Source organism: Scyliorhinus torazame, chromosome 1 (assembly GCF_047496885.1).
Source record: "Scyliorhinus torazame isolate Kashiwa2021f chromosome 1, sScyTor2.1, whole genome shotgun sequence".
Classification (NCBI taxonomy): Eukaryota; Metazoa; Chordata; class Chondrichthyes; order Carcharhiniformes; family Scyliorhinidae; genus Scyliorhinus; species Scyliorhinus torazame.
In genome coordinates, this window is record NC_092707.1 from 114,760,477 (window position 1) to 114,770,016 (window position 9,540).

Sequence of the window (9,540 nt, forward strand, 5' to 3'; positions counted from 1 at the left end):
GAGGAGGCAACCTTGTCCTGGGCCTTGGCCAGTGCTAGCACCAGCACAGAATGTCCCAGGCTTTGGACATGCTGATCCATAGCCGAAACTGTCGCCCCTAATGCCTCCAGCGCGGACGCCACCCATGCAGTGGTTGTCGGGTTGACACACATTATAGGCACCACCTCCTGCTCCTGCATGCGGTTGGACTCCTCCAACTGCACCTGCAGGTGCTGGATGCTCGCCGACAATCCCTCATGTAGTCTCGATGGGACTGTCCGTTCCAGAAGCCCGAGACCCTCAGCGGTTAGGTCCTCAGATCGGCCTGCCCTCTCACTGTCCGCCCCCTCGGGTGTTCTTACCTCCACCTGCTGTACCGGGTAGTGTCATAGCATCCAAAACTATGGCCAAGTGCTGGAAAGTGCGATTAGTGTAGATTTCTTGTCATTTTGTTGGTGCATACTCGATGTGCCAAAGGGCCTCTTCTAGATTGCCTGATTCTATTAGTGTAGCCCTTTTGGAACCAGCCAAAGTTTGCGATTTAAATCACATTTTTGGATGTTTGCCTGTGCAGGACAATTTCCCAGTGGAAGTTTGCACTTCCGGGTAACTGCTGTGTAAACTCTTACCTGCCAAGTTCCGAGAAGGATTCCACAGTGCAGCTTCGGGGAATGCCCCCCATCCCAATGAGCTCGACAGTTGTGGTTGCGGCCCTATATTTCCCCAATAATGTCTTGCACCAGTGCAACATTTGAGAAATGTGGACCCGAATTCTCCAGCCGTTCGCTGGTGGCGGGATTCTCTAGTCTCCTCAGCAGGCCAACCCCGCCCGTGGGTTTCCCGGCAGCATGGGGTGGCTTCAGTGGGAATTCCCATTGACAGCGGCCGGAGTAGAGAAACCCTCCGCCGCCTGCGAATGGCGCTCCCCCTTCCGCTGCCGAGAAACACGTGACTGGGGGACCGGAGAATCCAGCCCAGGTCAGAAATGGGAAGAGTTGTGAGGTACACATGTAAGGATGGAGAAAATGGTCGTACGGATGTACAAGAGTCAGTCTGTGGTGAGCCACGTATGGCTGTTGTATATATTATTGTATTTACTCACTGTTGCTGTTGTGTTGATGTTGTTGTTGGCTCCGCCTGTGGCTCCGCCCCTCTGAGAAGGTATATAACCCATCGATCCGGGACAGCCTCTCAGTGCGGGAGGAGCTACTGGTGGGCACATTCTAGCTGATTAAAACCGCAGTTCTTGTTAACTACCATTTCGACTGGATTGATTGGTATCACAGTCTCCACCATGAATTCCTCGACTGGTCTTTTCGGTGAAACATTATACTAAATATTCCATCTGAGTTGGTCAAAATATAAGCATTATTTGCAGAATACTTAAGCCTCATCCTTATACTCAGCTAATACTTCACTTTCTAAGAGCTGTCACACTGGGCCACGTGTGACAAGCTCCCACTAGGTTTGAAGATATCACTGGAATCTGAATGAGAAAGTTCAGAATTGGATCTGACATCTTAACAATTCAATCAGTTGGCAGCTTGAGGTGCTGACTGTTCTGACACTGGCCTCAGTGTGATGTCAAAACTCAAATTGTGTCAAATATAATTGACATCATTCAGGTGATTCAGACAATGGGGTTTCTGTAACAGGAATATTACCTCGGAATCATTGCCAGCCGCACACTCCAGTTTGAATGTAGGGAAAGCTCATTGGTGTCCAAACAGCTGGAATTCATACCAGTGGCCTGGTACCAGGCTTCAGCTGACAAGTTAAACTACGAGAATATAATTTAGCTTCATCTGTTGTCGATGGGGGATGTCACCCCTCTTAGCTCATGAACAATGGAAGAGGCAAATTCTCCTGCAAGAGGATAATGCCTCTGAAGGCAGATAGCAGCAAGATGTGCGACGCATCCCGGGCACTCTCTTGATGAAGCCGACTTGTAATCTTGGAAAAGATTGGGAGATGTTGGAGTACCATACCAATGAAACCCAGCCACACAAATGCAGTTACTTACAGAGAACGGATGGCTGCCACATTGCATCTAAATCTGGGCAAGGGAAAGAAAACAGAAGAAGAATTTGGAAAACAATTAGGTGTGAAGTTCAACCTATTCTCTACTTCTCACTAGATTTGCAACCAATTAAGGGCCGGGAATACTACATCAGGTTAGAATGTTACCCACCTTCCCTGCGACTGGCTTCAATCCAATCAATTGTTGAGAATAGAAAATAGGAATGAAGTGAGTTTCAGCAATAAATGTGTCTGTTTTTGGTATTAAGTTGCCGGTTTCACTGTAGAATCTGTTCTGTAGAATCTGCACAGATCACATGGAACGAAGGATAGGATGCAAAAATAAAGGTTTATTGATACATGCATCAATTACTCCACTCCCTGAAGTGTCTCCCGTCCCATCCTACATTCAGGTTGGGGTTTTTGTTCTCTGTGGGCTACCCTCAGTAACAGGGAAGCCCCGTCCCGTTAACGGGGAAGTTCATACACTGTATAGGTTATGGTACCAGATGGTCTACACCCCGTAACCTCCGAGGGGATTGTAACACTCCTCCCCCCTTCACTCCAAGTCCCGAGTGACGTCAATATCTGCGGACTGGTGTGAGTGGTCCCTCGTCCTCTTTGCCCGAGGATGGCACCCGGGCATCGCCTGCGCAGGGTCCAGAGGCATGTCCCGGAAAGGGAGTTGAGGTTTCCGCGTGAAGCACCTGAATGGAGCCAGTGCGGCCATCATGGTGTTGGGAAGCGGCTCAGCGGTCTCTGCCATTGGCTGAATATCCACGTCAGAGTCGGAGTCAGACGGGTCCGCGTCTGCCATATCAGCGGCATGAGGCTCGACAGTCAATGGGGCTGGGAGCAGTGGTGGCAGTGGGGGAGGTGGAATATGCGGAACCGCGGCATCTGGGAGCGTGTCCGGCAGATAAGGGATGTGGCTGCAGAGGTGGTCCACGTGCCTATTGGATTTGCGGCCTTGTGCTCGTACGTTTGAATGTTTGGACAATACCACACCCAAGGTCCATGCGGGGCCGTTGCCAAAATTCTGGACATGTACTCAGTTGCCCAGGCCTGTCCTGAACTCAGAGGACCTTCCCGCCAATGTCCGGGAGTACCATGCTCAACTGAGTGCGGAGGCGGCGTCCCATTAGCAATTGGGATGGCGCACCCCCTGTCGTGACATTTGATGTGGTCCGATAGCAGAAAAGGAACCGGGCGAACCACGTCTCTAAAGATCCTGAGGACTGCTTCCTCCTTCCAGTTTGAATGTTTGGACTGCCCACTCACTTAACCCATTAGAGGCTGGGTGCTCACGTGGCGAATCTTTGAGCCGAATAAATGTGCCGAACTCAACACTTGTGAAAGCTGTCCTGTAATCCAAAACTAGCACCTGACTTTCGCGGCCGTTGCATCCATCCGGTGTACCTCCATCCACTTGGAGTTGGCGTCAACTATGATGTGGAACATGGAGCCCTGGAAAGGTCCCACCAACTCAGTGTGGAGGCGGGACCAGGATCGATCTGGCTGTTCTCATGAGTGGAGGCCCACCACCGGTGGCAATGTCTGGTGTTCCTGGCACAGCACACAGCGCAGGGCCAACTTCTCAATGTCAGCGTCTATTCCGGGCCGCCAGGCGTAACTGCGGACCAACATCTTAATTTTAGAAACTCCTGGGTGCCCATTGTGGAGATAAGAGTGAGCCACGCCCACTTTCCAGAACCACAACTCCTGTCCCCCAAAGGATAACGCCTTCCTTGACGCTCAACTCCAGGACTTTTGTCACATTGGCCTTCAGGTCATCTGGCAAAGTGAGGTGTTGGCTCCCATATAAGATAATGTGCCTGACAAGGGACAGCTGCGGGTCTATCTGGGTCCAAACCCGAATGCAAAATCCTATTGGTGTCAGCGACCTGGTGGGGAGAGGAAAACAGCTGAACGCATTTGTGAGGGGAGTCTTTGTCCCCGAATGATGTTCCAGTATGTACACATACGCGGCCAGCAGCAGGGTCCAGCGTTGGATTTGTGCGGACGCTATGGGGGAGATTGCCCGGCTGTCCTTAAACAGACCCAACACCCAGAAAACAACGGCCAGATCTATTGCCTTGATCTGCTCATAATTCTGTTCTGCGCGGCGAGTCTCCTGGAGGCTGTTCTGGGTCCGGGTTTACAGAACCCCAAAGTGTTTCATGGAGTTCAACCGACCCCCAACTTTTAATAGATTGTGGTGTGGGAAGCACACGGCGTGCTCTCCAGGTGTGATACAGCAGGAATAGACAAATGTTTTTTAAAACAAAACAATGTTTATTCTATGAACTCAATTTAACCTTTTGAAAACAAACATTGAATATCTTAACACCCATTACTTCAAAGATAACCCCAAAAGACTACAACACTAAATAATCCTTCAAACTGTTCCTTTAAACATCCAAAAGACTTCAAACCTTCAAAAACAGACATGAGGTTACATTCAATATATTTATAGTCTTTGGATTGCAGACATCAACAGACCAGCTCTGTGTTTTCTTCCTGCAGCTCTCAGCAAAACACATAGACACTCCCAGCTGCTCTGTCAAACTGAAACCAAGAGCAGAAGTGAGCTCAGTTCCCCCCCCCCCCCCCCCATCCTCTGACATCACTTCAGTAATATGATCAGCTCCATTTCTTAAAGGTACATTGCTCAAACATCCATTTCTTAAAGGTACTCTCACATGACAAGGCAAACACAATAGGGTGCACCGAGTCACCGTCCATGCCATGGGAAAGGATAGCCCTAGCCCTCTAAGGAGATGCGTTGTACGTCAGTTGGCTTGGCTGGATTGAAATGGGTGAACAACCAGATGATGAGAGCTGATTTTTTTTAACCTCGGAGAAAGCCGCTCACTGTGGCTGAGCCCATTCCCACGGATGACCCTCTTTCAACAATCGATGGGGGGGGGGGGGCACAGGGTTGCCAGGTTGGGACTGAGTTTCCCAGAGTAGTTTACGAGCCCCAGAAAAGAACAAGCTCCGTTGGCCCTTTTGATATGAGGGCCTGCTGGATGGCACGTATCTTGCCTTAAACGGTGCAGGCCATGGCAGTCCATGCGGTATCCTAAATAAGTGACCTCTGCCACTTGGAACACATATTTCTCTCAGCATTGGCGAACACTGGCCTCATCGAAACATCGGAGAAATTCAGCCAGGTTCTGCAGATGAACCTGGTCGGAGGACCCCGTAATCGGTATATCATCTAGGTAGACTGCCACGCGGGGCAACCCCCCATAGGATAATCTCCATAACCCGCTGGAAGACTCCAAAGGGCAAACCGGGATATTTGTACAGCCCCAGTGCGTATTGATCATCACCAATCGGCAGGGTGCCAGGTTGACACTGCCAAGGTGGTATTTTTGCAAGCGTGCAATTGGGCCGGGATTTCCCGGTATGGGTGTTGGCGGGGTGTCCCTCCCATATTGCATTTGGGCTGGGGGGGGGGGGGGGGGTGGGGGGGGGGGGTTGTCGGGGATTGTTTTGGGGCCTCGGATGTTTAAAAATGACATCCCGATCTCTCGCTACAATGGGGAGTCCCGGCAAGCGGAGCTCCGCATTGTAAAAAACGGGGCTAAGTGCGGCCTAGGCCGTGCATTCCCCGCTCACCCCCTATTCAAAGCGAATCATGTTGAATAGTCGTGTGTTTCTCCGCACTGTGAGTGCCGGGAAACAGGAGGCTAAATGCGCTCGCTAGGTGGCTTTGATTGAAGCTGGTTTAGCTCAGGGCTAGACAGCTGGTTTGTGATGCAGAACAAGGCTAGCAGCGCGGGTTCAATTCCCATACCAGCTTACCCGAACAGGTGCCGGAATATGGCAACTAGGGGCTTTTCACAGTAACTCCATACTTGTGACAATAAAAAGGTTATTATTATTATTGTTCCCTTTTGGACAGATCGCGCCCTTACTCTCAGATGGGCGAATTCCAGTCTCTGTCCTCTGTAGCCACCTAAGTTGGCCAACTCCCGATTTAAAATGGAGAACAACAAAGGCTGAAGGGAAATTCAGCCAACACAGGCAGAAACCAGCAGGTGCAGGTTTGCTGTGTATTAAACTCTGCAAAAGCCCAGACAGCATCGATACCAGCGACCATCAGCATAATTATGGAGCAGCCATCGACATCTAATGAGCAATCCCCGGGAACAATCGCAACATTTAGGACAAACAAAGTTAAGCCAGACTCCCCGGCGCCAGCAGGAGCCAACACAAAAGAGGTTAACGAACACCTCAAGACCGCCCATCGATCAGGGAACCGCTCCAGTATTGGAGAAATCGAACCACGCGATTGGAATGAAGTCCAATCACCTCGAACCAGGTACAGGGTCCGCCTCGAAAGGCGGGAAGCCCCTGGGGACTACAAAAGTTAAGCCCCAAGTTCAAATCGTTCTCCTTGACTGGGTCACTCAGCAATGCGAAGCAACCCCTGAGAGTGGATGGTCCAAGCTGCCGCATCCCTGAAGTAAGTCTCAAGTCAACGCTCGCTACGAGATAGGCGCTCCTAGCTACCAATCCGTACCAACTTCGAATCCCGCAGACTCAGAACCCGAACGAAAGGCCATTTGTTCCTCTGACCTGCTGGGCCAGTCCGAAGCTAAGTACAGGCTTGTTAGTTGTAGAAGTAGCTTAGACGTAGAATTTGTGCATGAGTAGCGATTACTGTGTATAAGAAATGTGCTTTGATTTGAATCTTACTAATCGATGTGTTGAGTTACTGATCAGTACTTGGACTTGAACCTCGTGGGGTATCATAAAGATACCTGGCGACTCGAGAGCAAAGGTAATAAAACAGAGCAATTGAACCAACTCGAAAGTTAGCAACATATTACTGGTGACATTCTGACAGGATCCGAACTAGAAGTGGCTTCACCACTCCGGGAGAACCCAAAATTTGAATTTGAGAACCAATTGGGAACAGAAAACCACAAGTGTTCAAGCAGTTCTGATCAATCCTCATAATTCGGAAGTGTGTGTATGCATGCGTAACTAACAGGGCTAAAAGGTAATACTGATAGATTTTTGTTGCGACAAAACTGTCGGAAGTTTGCATTTACGGAAAATAACGAAAGCCGTATCCGTAATTACAACACCGCCTTAGTTCCCCTGTCTCAAATTTGAAGAGCAGCATTCGGATAGGAAAGATGGCAATGCAGGCAATGCAACGCCTCATGAACCCAGAGGAATTTGCGGTCGCAGCGACCAGCAGCAGTAGAGTAGGACAATGTCCCGTATGGGAAGAAGAAATCAGGAACTACCTCAAAGGGAAAGGATGGCCCCTTTGGAGCAAATTCTGTGACAATGAGGAATCAGGCCCCGGGAGTATAGGACAGACTTGGTGGGAGAACCTGAGCGAGATCCACAAGAAGAGCTTAGGAAAAGCTCGCAAGCCGATGGCAATCGTGTCCTGCTTGGCACAGTTTCGAGGCACAGAGGTGGTCGTCAGGACGCTCCGGAAAGAAGTAGAATACATACATCGAATGAGTAAGGTCGATGTAAGCGAGGTAGAAAGAGAGAACTTAGAATTGAGGAGGAAGTTGGCAGCAAAAGACGGAAAGGTGGATGATGCCAAGTGAGCACACCAGTCTTGTCTAAAGGCCTATCAGCACACGCAACGTGCAGTCCTGGTACGTGAAGAAACAGAGAAGCAGGTAGAAGCATTGCAGAGGCAGTGTGGTGACCTGAAGGTAGCGTTAAGAGCACTCCATGCTGCCACCACGGAGCAAAGACAAAGCTCACTAGACCACGCAAAGTGCCGGAAGCAGATTGTAGAGCTGCAATCTCTGATTTCAGTTCAGAAAGGATTCCAGGAAACCTTTGGAGCAAAGTTAGAAGAGGAAGACGGCCCTGATTGGGAAGAATTAAACGAGACAGCGCAGAGATATGTTCAGGGAACATGTGCGCAGGGAAAGCCACAAAAGAGGAAAGCGCCCCAACCCACCACAGAGCAGATAGTTCAGGCTCCAATGAACCCAGTAACCACCCGCCGCACAGCCACAGCAGACGATACGGAATTTTTGTATACCACCCCCTTAACAGTGACCCAATTACGGGACGCGTGCGAGAAACTCACACCGTTCCTCCCCAACTCAGACCCCCACCATTTCTTTGCCAGAGTAAAGCAGCAGGCGACCATGTACGGCCTGGATGAGCGAGAGCACGTGAAGCTCACAGTTTTAAGTTTAGACCCTTCAGTCGTAGCAGCCCTTCCCGACCCACAGAATGTAGGAGGAGGCACCCTTGCAGAAATGCATACCACGATCCTAGACGCGATCGGGTATAACCGGGGTGACCCCGTAGATGGCCTCAATAAGTGCAGGCAAAAGAAAACTGAGCACCCCACAGCGTTCGCTGGACGCCTGTGGATCCACTTTGCAGCAGTTTGTGGAGACTTAGACCGCGCCCTTTTGTCCCCAGACAACATGGCCAAATGGACCCGCACCTTATCTCCCATGCCACAGAAACAGGACAAAAAGCTTGCGCCAATTATGATCCCTCAGAGGAGGCTCATAACAAGAAGTGGGTTGTAAAAAGATTGTCCCGCACCTGGGAGCAGTCTGTACAAAACAAACCCGCAGTTCTAAATCCCGAAGAAAAGCAGGCAGGAGCAGACATACAAGCAGTTAAATCACACCAGAACCCCGCATGGGTAAATGAAGGAAAGAACAGCCCCCCACAAAAGTCACAGAAGTGTTACAACTGTGGACTGTTAGGACACTTTGCAAGAGAGTGCAATGCCCCACGAACGACACAGAGAGCCCAGCAGACGGGCACTCTGAGTAAGAAGAAGACAGAGCCGATTCATAGTGTTAGCACCCGTTCGGATCTGACGGACCTGACCGGAACGAACTGACGGTGTACGGTCTCCCCCAGTTGGGTCTGTGACACCCTTTGGGATAGGTCCAGACGACCGGTAGTTGCAGCGAAAATTCGGGGACAGACCATCGAGTCTCTCTGGGACGCAGGAGGGTCCCGCACCACGATAAATTCCTCCACCATGTTCCAAAAGGACACGTGGCCCACTACAGCCACTATCACCCTCAGCGGCTTTACAGGCAACTCACAGCAAGGACACATCACAGCCCCTGTACCCATTCAAATCGGTAACATCACCACCAAGCACCCCGTAGTCTTAGTCGATCTGCCCCACACAGCAGAACACATTATGGGAATCGATTTTATGAATTCCCACAATCTTTCATTTGATCCAGTCAACCAGTGTGTCTGGAAAATGGCAAAGTCCGCAAGAGGCCCCGCAACGCTCAACATAGGTGAATACGCGAAGAAAATTAGCGCAGTAGGCAAATTTTGGTTCAACCCGACCACGCTTAGCACGGACAAGCAGGTTAGGGCAGTTCTGCAAAAGAACAGGGCAGCATTCGCGACCCACAAGCACGACTGTGGACGGATGGCTGGTTCCGTACAAATCATAGGACCTGACCCTAGACCCCAAAAGCGGTATGGATTTCCCCAAGAGGCAGAGGGAGAAATCTCCAAGGTAATAGAAAGCTGATTAGAGCAGGGCGTACT